Source organism: Macrotis lagotis, chromosome 6, assembly GCF_037893015.1.
Source record: "Macrotis lagotis isolate mMagLag1 chromosome 6, bilby.v1.9.chrom.fasta, whole genome shotgun sequence".
In the NCBI taxonomy this organism is placed as follows: Eukaryota; Metazoa; Chordata; class Mammalia; order Peramelemorphia; family Peramelidae; genus Macrotis; species Macrotis lagotis.
In genome coordinates this window covers 63,884,401-63,901,089 of record NC_133663.1, presented here as the reverse complement: position 1 = coordinate 63,901,089, position 16,689 = coordinate 63,884,401, and the positions used below count along the sequence as shown (strand labels likewise).

The window sequence follows — 16,689 nt, the reverse complement described above, 5'->3', positions numbered from 1 at the left end:
TGAGATAGATGTAGGACTTAACTGAAGAAATCAATAACCATACTTCATTTAAGGTAAGTGATAACTTAAGGACCGGAGAAAATGTCTCAACTGATGATTCAGAGCAGCTAGGTGGCATGGTGGATAGAGCACTGGCCCTGGAGTCAGGAGGACCCGAGTTCAAATCCCACCTCAGACACTTAATAATTACCTGGCTGTATGCTCTTAGTCAAGTCACTTAACCCTATTGCCTTGCAAAAGAAAAAAAACAAAAAAAATTGATGATTCAAAATCTTTCAACTAAGTCAACTGGAATATCATTGTATAGGAAGCTTATCTAGATTGACTGAGGAAATTTGGTTACACTCTAATTTGGCCCAAAAAATTGGAGCAAATGTGATCCAAGAGAGAACTTTTCAGTGCAAATTTCTTCAAGGAAGGGATTTGGGATGCTTCATTCTAGGCTTCTTTCCTCCTTTCTCTCCCTTTGGTCAGAAGAAGATCTTGTAAGCTTTAAGGAGTCCAGAGGATTTTCTACTTCCTGTCTTCCCATCTACATCTGGATCCTTTCTCTCCTCTATAACAGCAGTTTGTGGTGATGTCTACTCAGCCATCAATTCAAATGGGAATTTAAATATTCATCCTTGAATATATTACCCATGCTGTACTTGTGTCCTCATTGGAATATTAATTTCTTTAGGGTAGGAATTATTTTATTCTTTATATCCCTAATACCTCACACAGAGCATGGCTTAAAACATAACTCTTAACTGTTCTGTAAATCAAGGGTGTCATTCTAGGTGATCTCTAAGGCCCTTCTTAGCTTAAAATCTTCCATCAATTCTATATGTTGAACTGAGTCTAGGGAACAGAGCTTCTCCCAGTCACCATATTTATTCTCTAAGACCAACACATTTTTTAGAAAAAACTAAAATTAGTTAAGTAGACCTCAGCAGACTTTGTTTTCTAATTCCTGTCTGGAACACCAAGACTGTGTTGTTCCAACCTTAACTGTATTTGAACTAAAAAAAAAGTAAGTGAAATTAGTTGTTATTCCTCCTCATAATAATTATGTGGAATATAGATTAAAAAAATAATACTTGAAAAGATAGATTGGAGCTTCCTAAAAATTGGAAAACTATACCTGAAACATGTTTGTTATTGACTTAATAATGAATAGTGGAAAAAATCAAACCTGTGTAATGTTTTATCCTGGAGATTAAATAGATTGGCCGTCTGGTTGGGAGAAGGTCCCCTTCTTGGTTTTGAGAAGCTCAAGTGGTAGCATTCTCCCTGTCATTTACATTATCTATACTATTCTTTTTTCAGTTTAGGTCATGCAGAGTTGGGTTACTTGGTACTATATTATTGCATTTTGAGATGAAGGTGATTTCTTTTCCATGGAACCAGGTAAGGTGATCCTTAAATAAAGAAGGAACCTTAATACAAGTAATTCTGGCCCTTGACTTTGATGTTGTATACATGTCATAAAGATAACCCATAGAGCCTTATCTCATTTAAAACGTCCATAATGTCAGTTAAAGACAAGTCAAAAAACCTAAAGGCATCTTTTTTGTTTGACAATGTTATCATTAAAGATAAAATGTACTTATGTCCAGGGAAGTGAACTTTATAAAAAAAATAGATTCTGTTCATATGATTAAAGGCATTCAGCAGAATAAATTAAAACAATTGCTCAAATATTTTCCAATAGACTTTTACTGAAAAAGTCACCCTAAATGCCACCAGCCACTGGCCCTGGAGTTAGGAGGACATGAGTTGAAATCTAGCTACCAAGCTATGTGACCTTGGGCAAGTCACTTAACCTCATTGCCTTGCAAAAAACCCAAAAAAACAAAAAAAAACACTGACTTAGTTGGTGATAGAAAGGAGAGTTATGATATATCTATCAGGACCCCAAGAGAGTAGCTAATACCTGTAGAACTTTCAGTGGATTGAGTGGTATAGAGTAATTCAATTCAACTCATTTGACTGGAAAATTTAGATCACTTGGACTGACCAGAATTATGACTGATGATAAGAATTAGAATTCTTACTGTATCTGTTTCAGTCCTTAATGTAACTTATGACATGTGGGCAGGTTCATGTTTTACTTGTAGAAAGAGTACCAGAAGACTTGGTGAAACAAATAATTCATTCTCATTAGTATATCAAGGCTATATTGAGAGTTGCTAAAAATTCTACAAAATATAGGCATGGGGATTGTTTTTAAAAAAATCACAAAAAGTATCTATCTAAAGACAATATATCATAGGTAGTTCTAGTGACACACTGAAACTTTTTCCAATAAATAAAGGAGTAAAACAAGAATGTCCCCTGTCCCCATTGTTATTTGACATTATTCTGACAATGCTAGCAATAGTAATAAGACAAGAAGAAAAAATCAATGGCATCAAGATAAATCAAAAGGAGACAAAACTCTCCTGATTTGCTGATATAATGGTATATTTAGAAAATTCTAGAAAATAGTAAAGATACTAATAAAATAATAACTTCAGCAAAGTTTCAGACTATAAAATAAACCTTCAAAAATCAACTACATTTTTAATGTAATGATTACAAAATCTAAGATAATAATTTTAAAAAATCCCATTCCAAATAATTATAAAAGGTATAAAGTTATCTGAGGATCAATCTGCCGAAGTACACCAAAATGTCTAGATTCAATAGTAAGATATCCTTAAGGAGAGTTTAGGTAGGTAGTTAGCTGCATGAAACATCTTGAATTAAAACTAGTAGAAGTAGACTTCAAAAAATGAGATGAAGTTCTATCAAAATTTAAAACCAGAAAGGAATTTAGAGATTATTTACTTCAACTTTCTCCTTTTACAGAAAAGGAAACATATCTAGAGACATAAAGTAATCTATCTTAATAACTAGATCCCTGACCTCACCCCATCCCCAGTACTTTCTATTTTCTTTATCTATTTTTAATATTTATTTATTTATTTATCTGAGTAAACATTGCTCTTTGCAATAGAATATATACTTTTTGAGGGCAGAGAAGACTTTTTTTTATATGCTTATCATAGCATCAGCTTCCTGATGTCATGGTGTTCTTTGAAAATGAAAGACACCTTTCCGCGCTGCCCAGAAGAGGGGTCCATACGGCGTTGTTCACGGTTTCCATCGTAACTTTCAAGGGAAACTTTCACAATGTCCGGAGCCCTGGATGTCTTGCAGATGAAGGAGGAGGATGTCCTCAAATTCCTCGCTGCGGGCACCCATTTGGGTGGCACCAATTTGGACTTCCAGATGGAACAGTATATCTACAAAAGGAAGAGTGACGGCATCGATATCATTAATTTGAAGAGAACTTGGGAAAAGCTTCTGCTGGCAGCTCGTGCCATTGTTGCCATTGAAAATCCAGCTGATGTTAGTGTCATCTCATCCAGGAACACTGGCCAGAGAGCTGTTCTGAAATTTGCTGCTGCCACTGGCGCCACACCTATTGCTGGACACTTCACCCCGGGCACCTTCACTAACCAGATCCAGGCAGCTTTCAGGGAGCCTCACCTCTTGGTGGTCACTGATCCTCGTGCAGATCATCAGCCTTTGACTGAAGCATCATATGTTAACCTTCCAACCATTGCACTGTGCAACACAGGACTCCCCACTTTGCTATGTGGACATTGCCATTCCATGTAACAACAAGGGAGCTCACTCAGTGGGTCTGATGTGGTGGATGCTGGCCCGAGAAGTCCTGCGGATGCGTGGTTCAATCTCCTGTGAGCACCCATGGGAGGTCATGCCTGATCTTTACTTCTACAGAGATCCAGAGGAAATTGAAAAGGAAGAGCAGGCCGCAGCTGAGAAGGCAGTGACAAAGGAGGAATTTCAGGGTGAATGGACTGCACCTGCCCCAGAATTCACTGCTGCTCACACAGGTGGCTGATTGGTCTGAGGGCGTCCAGGTGCCATCTGTGCCCATTCAGCAGTTCCCTACTGAAGATTGGAGTGCTCAGCCGGCTACTGAGGACTGGTTTGTAGCTCCTACTGCTCAGGCCACTGAATGGGTAGGAACTACCACAGAGTGGTCCTAAGTTTTACCCAGATGCTCTAATAGTGTTGGAAAACTGCGGATGGAAAATAAACATTGGTTTCTTAAAAAAAAAAAAAAAAGAAAGACAAACAGCATCATCAAAATCATCATTTATATCCCCAGAAACTAGCACTACCTTTCACTTAAAAACTATTGACACAACATTTGTAACATAGTGACAACTATCACTGGTTGCAGAACTGGGACTCAAAACCCAATACTCTGAAGTTAAGTTCAGTGCTCTTTTCTAGATTTCTAGCTTTTTATACTGAAAGGATTCTAGTGGAATCCTCCTTTCTTTGCATTCATTAGTCATTCACCCATTTCTGAATCCATTTAACTAACCCTTATCACTCCACCTTTTCCACAGAGCATCATAAAAAAATCTTGCCAAAATCTTTACTAAAATCTAGATTGATTTAGCATTACCCAGAGCTATTAGTCATATGTGTTTGTGTTTGTACTGTGATTTCATCTGAATAAGGTGTGAAGAAATTCTCTCTAATGTTCAAATGGGCAACTATTCTGCAACTAAAAGAGAATTGCTGGGGTACAGAAATACTAACTTCTTTTATTTATTTATTTGGGGTTTTTTGTTTGTTTATTTATTTGTTATTTAGGGAGAGTTTACAAGACAATGGGGTTAAGTGACTTGCCCAAGGCCACACAGCTAGGTAATTATTATATGTCTGAGATTGGATTTGAATTCAGGTCCTCCTGACTCCAGGGTCAGTGCTCTATCCACTGTGCCACCTAGCTGCCCCTTCTAAGTGACTTCTACAGTCACATAGAAAGGCCTAAAATCATCTTGAAGCTCACTTCAGCTCTCTACTCCTCTAGACTGTCTTTTATTGATCCAATAATGATGTAATCAAAAAAAGGAAATGCAATTTGACTGGCACCAACTTTTCTTAATGAAGCTGCCACTGGCTTTTGGAGGATCATAGCTTTCTTTCCCAGGTGTTTGCTAACTTTTTGTAAGGTGTTTTAGAATTTTGCCAAGTTACTGGTCTATCATTTTGCAAATTCTATATCATTTTACCTAAAAAAAAGTCAATATTTGACCTTCTCTAACCTTGTGGTTTTTCTCCAGGTCTTCTCAGACTTTCAAGGATCAATGCCAGCAGTTTGAGAATCACATCTTCTAAGTCTTTCATTGGGGTTGGATGTAGTTCAATTGGGTCAGGTATCTTGAACTCATCAAGGGCAGCTGGGTTCTTTTTTTACTATCTCCCTACTTATCTTCAGTATTAATTTCCTATGAACAAATCTTGTTCTATTCTTTCCAGTCCAAAGGTCATTCTTCTTAACAGAAGCAAAGTAAGAATTGGACAGTTCAGCCTTCTTTCCATTGTCAGTGGAAGTCATACTGTTTAGCTAATGAAATTCTACTCCCTTTATTCTCCTTTTCCTCTAATATAACTAAAACCTCCCCCTTTTTCATTGTTCTTTGCTTTCTTTATTAAAAATCACATAGGACCATACTACATATTCTCAGAAGTCAACATTTGGACAGATTGAGTCACAGGCAAGAACCTAATTCTCCTTTAACCTAAATCTCTGACAAGTAACAGGAAAAGGCCTTAGGCATTAATTAGGGCAGAGAGGCAAGTCTGAGTACATGCTCCATATGAATAGCAATGTATATATATTTATATATCCCAGCTCTTTTGGGCATACTTCCTGATCAGGTGACACATTTTAATTCAGTTCAGTCCCTTTGTAGGCTCAGACTTTGGCCAAAATTCTGCACCACCCTAATACCTAACTCCCTGGTGTTTGGAGAAAGAACATCTCTCCATCACTATGTCTTAGAAGCAAGAGGCTTCAAACAAGCAAGTTTGAACTTTCTGCTTTCCTAACTGAGATTCAGAGACATCATCTCCCAGAAGCAAGTGTCCTTCCTTCCACCATCTTCCACTTCTTTTCCCCTTTCCTCATTCCCAGTCACCTCAGTCCTACCCCTCCAATGTAACTTTCCTCCTCTGACCTCTTTTTCCATTTTATCCTCTACATGTCAATGCCCTACCTTAGCTCCACCATTAACTAAAGCTGTACCATTAAGGTATGTTTATTTATTCCTATCAAACTCTTCCTATCTTCTTAAACTCACCAAAAGCAGATGGCTTCTGGAAGACACCGACTAGCTGATCCTTTCTGGTGATGATTCCTATTGATGATTCTTCTTTTACTATAACTTTTTTCTCATCCCTAGATCAATACTGGAATGGAAAGAGAAGTTGATAAGCTGCTACTCCCCACTGCTATTTCCTTCAACAATTGCTTCTTCCCCCAAGTTTCATCTATTTATGTATGATACAGTCCAGATCTTTGTTCCTGTGATCTATAGACCTCCAATATACTCTCCTTCCTTTTTTAGGGATTTCAGTACCTGCCACATTGCCTGTCTCTACAATCCAAACCCTATTTCCATCCTCAAATCTGCTCAAACATTCTTATCTTCCATATAATTCAGTTCCTATGATCATAACTTCAGTCTGTCTCAACCATCTATATAGGCTACTCATAACTTAGACTTCACCAAGACCCATAATCCTGCCATGCTTCTGAATTTCTCCTCTCTGAACATGATCTCTATTTCATCTCTCTGTCCTTATTCATCTCGCTCCATCTACTTTTCTAAGAATAAAAATTATTATTAAAGCTAAGAAATTATTGGTTCTCTGGTTTGGGGAAAATGAACTCCTATAAATATTCTTGTAAGTAAAGGCTCTTTTGCTTGTAAGTGACACACTTATAGGGGCAGCTAGGTGATGCAGTGCATAGAGTACCAGTCCTGGAGTCAGGAGTACCTGAGTTCAAATCCGGCCTCAGACACTTAATAATTACCTAGCTGTGTGGCCTTGGGCAAGCTATTTAACCCCATTGCCTTGCAAAATAAACTAAAAAAAGTAAGTGACACTTATAATCTATTTCCCAAACTTATTCTCCATTTCATTTTTATGTTCAGGTGGACTATAGTATATTCCCATGTCAGTTTAACTTCTGTATTGATTTCCTTTTTTTTTTTCTTTTTTAGCTTTTTGCAAAGCAAATAGGGTTAAGTGGCTTGCCCAAGGCCACACAGCTAGGTCATTATTAATTGTCTGAGGTCGGATTTGAACCCAGGTACTCCTGACTCCAAGGCTGGTGCTCTATAAACTGTGCCACCTAGCTGCCCCCTGTATTGATTTTCAAGTCAAATCAACAACCATTTACCACATATCAGGTAATTTGCTAAGAGGTGGGAATACATATACAAGGAAAAAGAAAGAAATCCCTACTCTAAAGGAACCTATAATCTAATGGGAGAAGATAACTTATAAAGAAATCTCAAAAACAAGATTAAGAGAGGGATAAAGATAGCTTGCAGGGAAGTATGATAGAGAAAGAAATCCAGTCAGGAGTGGGACCTAGAGAGGAAGGATGGATTAAACCTTGTTAACCTGATCCCTTCCTTAAAATGGAATTTCTGGACAGGACTTATAAATTGCAGTAGGGGTACTAGGGGTAGAGGGGTCTTCTGGGGGAAAAGAAAGCTAAGATACAGTAGAGATAGAAGTTTGGAGAGTCAGGAATTTGATCCAAATGAGGAATGAAAGATCAAGAATTTTCACCCAAATATTTTTTATTTTTAAATTTTTTTTGGCAAGGTAATGTGTTAAATGACTTGCCCAAGGTCACAAAACTAGATAATTATTAAGTGTCTGAGGTCAGATTTGAACTCAAGTCCTCCTGACTCCAGGCTGGTGCTCTATCCATTCTGTCAGCTAGCTGTCCCCCATTTTTCCACCTAGTTGCCCCCCACCCAAATGCTTTTCATCAGTCTTACCCATTTTGATTCCTGAATTTCCTTATAAAACTACATCATCATAATGATGTAAGTATCAATAGAACTCTACATATTATGTATAATTTTCTTTCTGAATCAGGAATATATTTCCAAATGTAGATTCCAGACACAGGTCTTCTCATCATATTTTACCAATACTTATGAGGTTAAATTCACCACTTGTCTTTAGTATTTTTAAGTTGACTTTTCCTTCATAAGAGGGAGAGAATCTGATTTGTTATATTATAAAGCTTATTATTACTACTTATGTTATCAGAGCATAATTACAATGTAAAAATAAAATTGAAAGCATTCATTGTACCCTTGTATTATATTACTACATAATGTTTAGTAGCGATCAGATTGCTTTTCAAAAGTTTATCCTAATTTCATATTTATTGAGTTCAACTGATTCTAATCTGAAATATTTAAAAAAGAGAGAGAGAAAACTATGGGATCTGTCTTCAAGGAGCTTATTCTGTGCTCAATTCTGACTTCTATTTTTAAGTGCTCCTGTTGGGGGAATGATCCCAGTTTGCTGATCAATTTACTAAGTTTATGGGAAAGAAAACTATTTTTGTGAGAATTTTTTTAGACTTTGTGCCTTATCTATTGGGGATAAATAACTTGTTTGGAACTACTATGATTCAAAGTGTCCCATTCCTGAAGAATAAATATGTAAAATTGTGCCTTCTGGGGACATTTTTCCTTTTTTCAGATGATATATTAGAGAACTATATAAGTAAGAGTAGACTTGGACACCAGTAGTGGGGATTACAAGCCTTCTCTTGGAATCACTAATGGCATACTTGAAGCAGAAGCAGAAGAAAATTGCTTGAACTCTCATCTATTCATCCCAAGAATTCATCTTCCTATTTTTTCCTTCCTTCCTTCCTTCCTTCCTTCCTTCCTTCCTTCCTTCCTTCCTTCCTTCCATTGTCCTTATTTTTTTTATCATACATCTTTTTAAAATTTTGAGTTCCAAATTCTTTTCTTCTCCTCTCTCTGTGACTTCCCACCTATTGAGAAAGCAAGCAATAGGCTATCAATTATAGATATGGAGTTATACAAACATATTTCCATGTTGGGAAAAAAAGCAAGAAAAATAAAGTGAAAAAAGTATTCTTCAATCTGCACTCAGCATTCAATATTTCTTTCTTTGGAGGTAGACAATATTTTCATCATGGGTCCTTTAGAATTGTCTGGGATTGTCTTGATCAAAGTAGCTTATATAATCATTATTAAAATATTGCCATTAGTGTGTACAATATTCTTCTGATTTGGTTCATTTCATTTTATATCATATGTCTTCCCATGTTTTCTGAAACCATCCTGCTTGTCATTTCTTACAGAACAATAGCATTCCATCACAATTATATGCCACAACTTGTTCAGTCATTCCCCAATTAACTGGCATCCCTTCAATTTTCAAATCCTTGTCAATTCAAAAAGAACTGCTACAAATATTTTTTGTACAAATGGTCCTTTTTCCTTTTCTTTGAACTCTTTGGGATACAGACCTATTCATGGTATTGCTGGGTCAATTTTACTGCCCTTTGGGCATAGTTCTAAATTATTCTCCACAACAGTTAGACCAGTTCACAACTCCAGAAACAATGCATTAGTGTGCCTATTTTTCCACATACCCTATGGTATTTATCATTTTCCTTTTCCATTATGCTACCCAATATGATAGTTGTGGGATGATACCTCAGAGCTATTTTAATGTGTAATTCCTATAATCAATGATGATTTAGAGCATTTTAATGAGACTATAAATAGCTTTGATTTCTTTTTTTTGAAAACTGTTCATCAATTTGGGAATGGCTCTTATTGTTATATTAATTGGATGCCTGAACTCTAAATTCACATTTTTAGTCTTATAGAGAGAATGTCAGAGGCATATTGGAACTGTAAATGCTCTCTACCATATGCGTCAAGGAGAAGAGAACTAACAAGTCTTCCTAAATTCTAGTCACAGAGCAACTGGATTATAGATTTAGAATTGGAAAGAACTGAAGACATCATGTAGTACAACTTCCTCATTTTATGGATGAGGAAACAGAATCAGAGAGTTTAAGTGATTTACTCAAGTTCATATAAGTAGCTAGCATCCAAATCAAGATTTGAAGCTCTTTCCACTGTGTTTTTATGTCTATCATGCCAGCTTTGGGATTGCCTCCTAGAAACATAAGTTTAAAAGTTTTGGGAGAAAAGTTTTAGAGAGAAAAGAAGAGTTCCTGGGTAGCATAATCTTCTTGGAGATAGAAGATCCAAGAATAACTTTATATTGAGAGAAGGGGAAAATTCTAGTATTCAGGGTCAGATGAGAACACATCTCCATTGGTTCAATAAATTGGAGGTATGAACTAGATGTGAATAATGTCAAGATAAATGGCATGAACATCCAAACACTAGTTTAACTTCAGAACAATTTATTAAGGCCTTAATCATAAGATTTTTTAGTTATTGCATCCTGTAAGAATTTAGTAAAGTTATCTAGAAGTTGTGATTTTCATCAGAGGAAGAAGTACTCACGGGAAAATACTCATGAAACTTTAAAGTCCTAAAAAAGAATTTTCTTATTTAATACTAGAATTCTGAAAGGGTAATATGCTTTGTTCTTTTTCATCCCTATATGGAATCTATTCTTAAATAGCTACTAAAAGGGGTCAAAGGGAGAAATTCCAATAATACAAATCAATTTCATAATTCTCAGTTTTGAAAGTTAATATTAAAATAACCTATTCACCATTTACATGTATTCAGTGTCAAATCTTTTCAGTTTCAGAAAGGTTAGGATCAACTTTTCTTAAAAGCATCATCATTCATTTTGTTTAAGATGTTAAGTCTGTAGAGCATGAAGACATGTGGAAATTTGATCTTTTATTTTTCCCCTTAGTGTAGATGTTGAAAACTAGCTCATTCGGGTTTCTGAGTTATCCAATAATCAGAATTCTCTTGACCTAAATAGTACAATTTGCAGAGTTGGAAGGAATCTCTTTATCCTTTCACTTTCCTGAGTACAATGAAAGATGAAAGAAAAAATGTTAGAATTTTTTTGGTAGCCCTGAGTGATTACAACTTTAATATATAGCTTAAGAAATAAGGCTGACTAAAGGTGTTTGCACTTTGCTCTCTACCCCCATTTATTTCCTTCTGAAAGGAGAAAAAAGCAACTGATATTTGATCCTTATCTAGCAACCTTCCCTTTCCCTTAAATTGTGAAGATCAAAGCTTTGTTATTGACTGTTGGAACCCTACTTTGGCCTAATGCCAATGTCTCTAAGAAGGATAAGCTAGAGATCCAACCACTGATCTTCCATAAGCAGGAAAAGTTCTGGTTCCATAGCCCTGAGCCTATGAAAGGAGTGGTCTCAAGGAACACTGTGAAGTAGATAAAACTTAGTTTCCATCCTTCCCCCTTTCCTTTCAGTATTCACACATAAGCTCACAAACCTGAACTTGCATGCCTTGGGTTATACATGGAAAACAGGAGGAAGAGAGAGAGAGAGAGAGAGAGAGAGAGAGAGAGAGAGAGAGAGAGACTTAAAATAACCTCTGGGAGCCAGAAGTTTTTGTTGCCATTAAAACATGTGTGGTAAAGTACATAGGTAGATACATTTACCATAGGATCCCACTAACTGCCAATAATGGTATGTGGTCTTAAATGAGGGGCTATTTCCAAGGGATCATCATCATATGAAAATGAGATTGTAACACTGTGTGCCCATGATCATATTTGACTTAGGAAAACTAGATCTAAAACTATTTATTGTTTTTCCTGTTTGATGATATGAATTCCAGAATAAGCCTAGAAGTAAATAGAGGGAAACCAAATCTGATTCACAGTACATTCAAGTATAGTTGGGTTCATCTATCTAAGTGGAAAGTGTAAGGGACTACTATATATTGTGGGGGTATGCCCTAATTAAGATTTATAATTGGATTTTGTGTGATAGGAGGAATCAGAGCCAATAGATACTGAGTAAAAGTCACATGCTGTATTCTGATGTATGGATGGTGTTAAATTGTGAGTCAAGACTTCCCAACAATCAAACTACCTAAAATGTCACAGGCCTGGCTCAGGAATGAGTGATTAAAGAATATTTCCTTTGAGATTCTAAAGCCATTAGAGATCTTCAAACAAAAACAATATAACTTGTTCAGGTTGGCAGAAAGGGTGTTTCTGTTCAAGTATAGCTAGGTTGGTCTCCATATATAAGAAGTTTAAAGTGCTTCAGTGTCTCAGATTAACTGAGTTAGCAGAGAAAATAGGAAATGACTGTACTGTCTCTGATTCCAGTTAAGATCCTAGCCTGACATTATGCTTATTCAGCTGATGACTGATCTCATCTAAATCATACAAAAAAAATGCTAAAAGTTATTGTTAGATAAAAATAAGTAAATAGGAATAATTCAATTTGCCACTTAAAGCAAACCTAATTTGAGGATTATTTGGTTTTTTTTCCTTTTAGATTTTTCAAGGCAATGGGGTTAAGTCGCTTGCCCAAGGCCATATGGCTAGGTAATTATTAAGTGTCTGAGACCACATTTGAACCCAGGTACTCCTGACTCCAAGGCTGGTGCTCTATCTACTGCGCCACCTAGCCGCCCCTAAATTTGAGGATTATTGATGGACATTGATGGGTGAATGGATCTAGCTTCTCTCTTTCTATATGCTAGGAGATCAACTCTAGGTGGCTAGGTGGCTTAGCAAGGGTGTTGGTTGATCTCAGTGCAAATCCTACCTCAGACACTTACCAGCAGTGTGATCTTGGACAAGTCACTTAACCTCTCTCAACTTTGGGTTTCCCCTATCTAAAATGGGTATAATATTGTCATCTACTTCTCCAATGTTGTTGTTAAGATCAACTGACATAATTATGTAAGGTACTTTGCAAATCTTAATAATTCTAGGAAAAATACTAATCACAGTTATGGCAGCTTGGTGGTCCTGGATTGTCATCATCATCATGAGCATCATTATCATCTGTAATTTCAAAAAGAAGGTTACTACAATGGGACCTGAAATATCTTATTTGCTTATTTGCTGTTTTGCTGTTTTCTTGATATTTAGACCATAATCAATTTGATAACATGTATATACAAGTATATATATGTACATACATATATTAATATATATGTATATATATATACATACAGCATTTACCACTGGAAATAACACAATTCAAATAACTTTAAACTAAGCCTGCTTGATGTGTCCCAATTATTAGTGTACACATATCCAGGGTATATGGATAGCTGGAACTGGCTCTCAGAAACAATTGTTTAACTTTCATTTAAGCAGTTAGAACTATTCAATCAATAAACACTACAAATCTTAACCTGATTTATTATTTTGTGTATTGTCTAGACTTAGGGAAGTGATGGGGAAAATGTTAATAATGCAAATTATGCTTTAAAATGTGTTATGTAGGGCAGCTAGGTGGTGCAGTATAATAAATACCTAGCTGTGTGACCTTGGGCAAGTCACTTAACCCCATTGTCTTGTAAAAAACAAAAAAAATGCGTTATGTGTACACTTTTGGCGAGAAAGCTAGTTGCCTAACACTAGCTTACTCCTGTCTATACCCCAATATATACATCTTATGCTACTTCATATCTCTTATATATTCACATTTACAACCTCTCCACCCAAAATTTCCATACCTATACTTCAATAACATGCATTCTAATAAAGGCAGATGTTTCATAAATATAAAAAGCAAGATATTCACACAAAAAGAATCACTCCAGGGATTAGGTAGGTAGGTAAGTAGTTTGGGCTTTGAGGATACCATGCATGTATTCAATATATACAGATATCATATTGTTGTTCATTCATTTCAGAGTCTGATAATTCTTTACCCCATTTGGAATTTCCTTGGCAAACATACTAGAGTGGTTTGCCATTTAATTCTTTAGTTTATTTTTATAGATAAGAAAACTGAGGCAGAGGTAAGTGATTTGTCCAAGGTCACAAAGCTGTGTCTGAGATCAGATTTGAACTCAAGATGATAAATCTTCTTGATGTTAAGCCCAGTGCTCTATCCACTGTGACCTCTAGGTGCTCCATATATTGTATATGTATTTAGAGATATACATATGTAGTTTTATATAGCACACAAATATTTACTTATTAATGAAATATTTCCTGACTAATCTTCATTCAATGATCTTTTTAAAAAAATTTCTATAGCAGTTATAGACTATGTAATAGAGAATAGCAACACCTGAGAATGGATCTTATCTTAGATATTTACTAACTGTATGACAGCACCTGGTATGTATTGTTTAACAAATTTAATAAGCCAACTTACTGACCACCTCTCATTCCCAGTTACCTCATCAATAAAACAGGGATACCAGTTTTACCAATCTCACAAAATCATTGTGAGGATCAAATGATGTAATAATGTCACATATCTTGTTATACAGCAATTTCAGTTGTGTCCAATTCTTTGTGAGCCCATTTATTTTCTTGGCAAAGATTTTAGAGTAGCTTGTCATTTCCTTCTTCAGCCTTCCTTCACTTAAATCCAATTCATTTACAAGTCATGGCATCATCTTTCTACCATTCTTTGCCTCATTTTTTGCTTAATCCTAATCACTGAATGGGCACCACCTCAGTCAACCTGATACCTGGGAAAATCCTCAGCTTAAAAAGGACAAGCTCTCCAACTGCATCCAGGGCCATCTGTAGTCAACCTGATCCATGTTATGGCATTGGACCCAGATGGCTCTGGAGGTGAAAGTGAGACTGGAGACTTTGCATAGCCCTTCCTCACTTAAATCCAATTCACTTGCTTGTCATGACATCACCCTCCTGATGTCGTGGTCCTCTTCAAGAATAAAGTACAAACAACAACCACAACAGCAATAACATAATAACTTCTACCTCACAGGGTTGTATGAGGATCCAATGACAGGTTGTTTTGTTAATATTGTTGTCTTTATTATTACTTTTCACTCTGTCCCAGAGGAATTTTTAGTAGGCAGAACTTGAAGAACATCTGCCTCAGGAATTCTAGGAATGGGTTTCTTTCCAGGAATCAAGTCTGTTGCTGGGTTCTCTCAGTGTAGTGAATTATTCTTTATCTATTCTTAGGATGGTTGTGCAAATTACTCTGGATTTTCTGCCTTAATCTCAAGTATAACACAACTCCGTAATGATGCTGGCTTCCCATGATCAAAAGATTGAATTCTAGCATATATGTGAATAGGTGTATGAATACCCAAGATTTTATATCTTTATCTATCTAGATATAGACATATGGATATAAATGTGTGTGTGTGTGTGTGTGTGTGTGTGTGTGTGTGTGTGTGTGTGTGTAAACCCTCCATTAGTCAATATTTACACAAACTCTGTATCTGAAGTAGAGTTCCAAACATTAAGTTAGGAACTCCACTTGTTGTGATCCCCTGACCAGCAGGGGATCCATTCAGCTCCGGAGAGAAAAGGAAACATGTATATACTCAGGTGGGGAATGTCAACAGGAGATCTGACAGAGCCAATTTATTGAAAACATCAAACAGTTCTTATAGAAGAAAACCACAAAATTAGAATACAGGATAAAAACAATGATATAACTTTGTTATGGGCAGGAATTAACCTAGCAGGATGTGACCCAAGTCAAGAAGTTCAGAAACAGGACTTATGGAATAGTGAGGCCATTAATGACACAATTATGTTATCAAATCAGAGTTCTGGAAGCTTTCAGCTCAAGGGTCACCAGAGCTCAGGTTATTTTGGTCATAACTGGCCTCTTGGCCCCAAACTTGCTTGAGTGGCCTCTACACTTCCCTCTTTTCTGTTTACACAACAAGTTCACAATAGCCCAACCTGATGCTTAACCTGGGTAACACAATCCTGAACTCTACTGATAACACACACACACACACACACACACACACACACACACACACACACACGGTGGCTTTGGTAATAGAAAAAAATACTTTGAAAAAACTTGGTAAACAACAAAAGAGAAGCATAAAAAGAATTAATATAAGACATAATTGTATAATACTCTGGGCCCAATGCCCGAAGAGGGTGGGATGATGAAACCACTCAATTATCTTACTGGCTGTCTTTTCAGGAATCAAATCTCACTGGGAGGCTATTTGGATGTCTTTAGCCAATTTATAGAAATCTTCAATTCCAAAAGATAGCTTTTAAAATGAGAGACAAACAAATGATCAATATCATAATTACAACAAAGTTGAAATTATTATTTGTTTCTACAATACCATGTAATCATGCACCAATTACAGGTGGAGAATATAACCAACCATACAATTTGTTGCTCAAATCTATATATTCTTCCCTAACACAAATTGTTTATTACAGAAGTTCGTAATGTATTAATCAAATGATAAAGATTTTCCATAGTCTTCTTCTGAGCTTTAAGTGTTCTAGTAACATTTTATGACAAATCTTGAGTAAATTTTGCTTCTATTTTTTCCTTATTCATAACTTCTTTACATACACATGTTCAAATAATGCAATTGTAACAGTTACTATTATTTCCCTCTTTTTCTCAATAATGATCATAAATTCCACTATATGGGGTGTGATACTATTTAAGCCAGAAAAATTATACCTAACTTCTCAGCATCTCTTCTTTGATATTTCCAATAGTAACTTTGTTATATCCCAAATAAATTTTCAGCTTCCCCTATCAAAATAACTTCAATCATATTTTTCTCTCCATAGTATAGTTGTTACCCATGGAGGGTTTTGCACATAAGTCCAACATCCTGTTCCTTTTGCAGTCCCCAAATTGTTCATGATTAGTATAAGCATCACAAT

General features: G+C 36.1%; 1 pseudogene; it reads left to right on the top strand.

The window, feature by feature from the left end:
* Positions 1-3,089: 3,089 nt before the first annotated feature.
* On the top strand, positions 3,090-4,119 carry LOC141491667 (small ribosomal subunit protein uS2 pseudogene; annotated as a pseudogene).
* Positions 4,120-16,689: the final 12,570 nt, after the last annotated feature.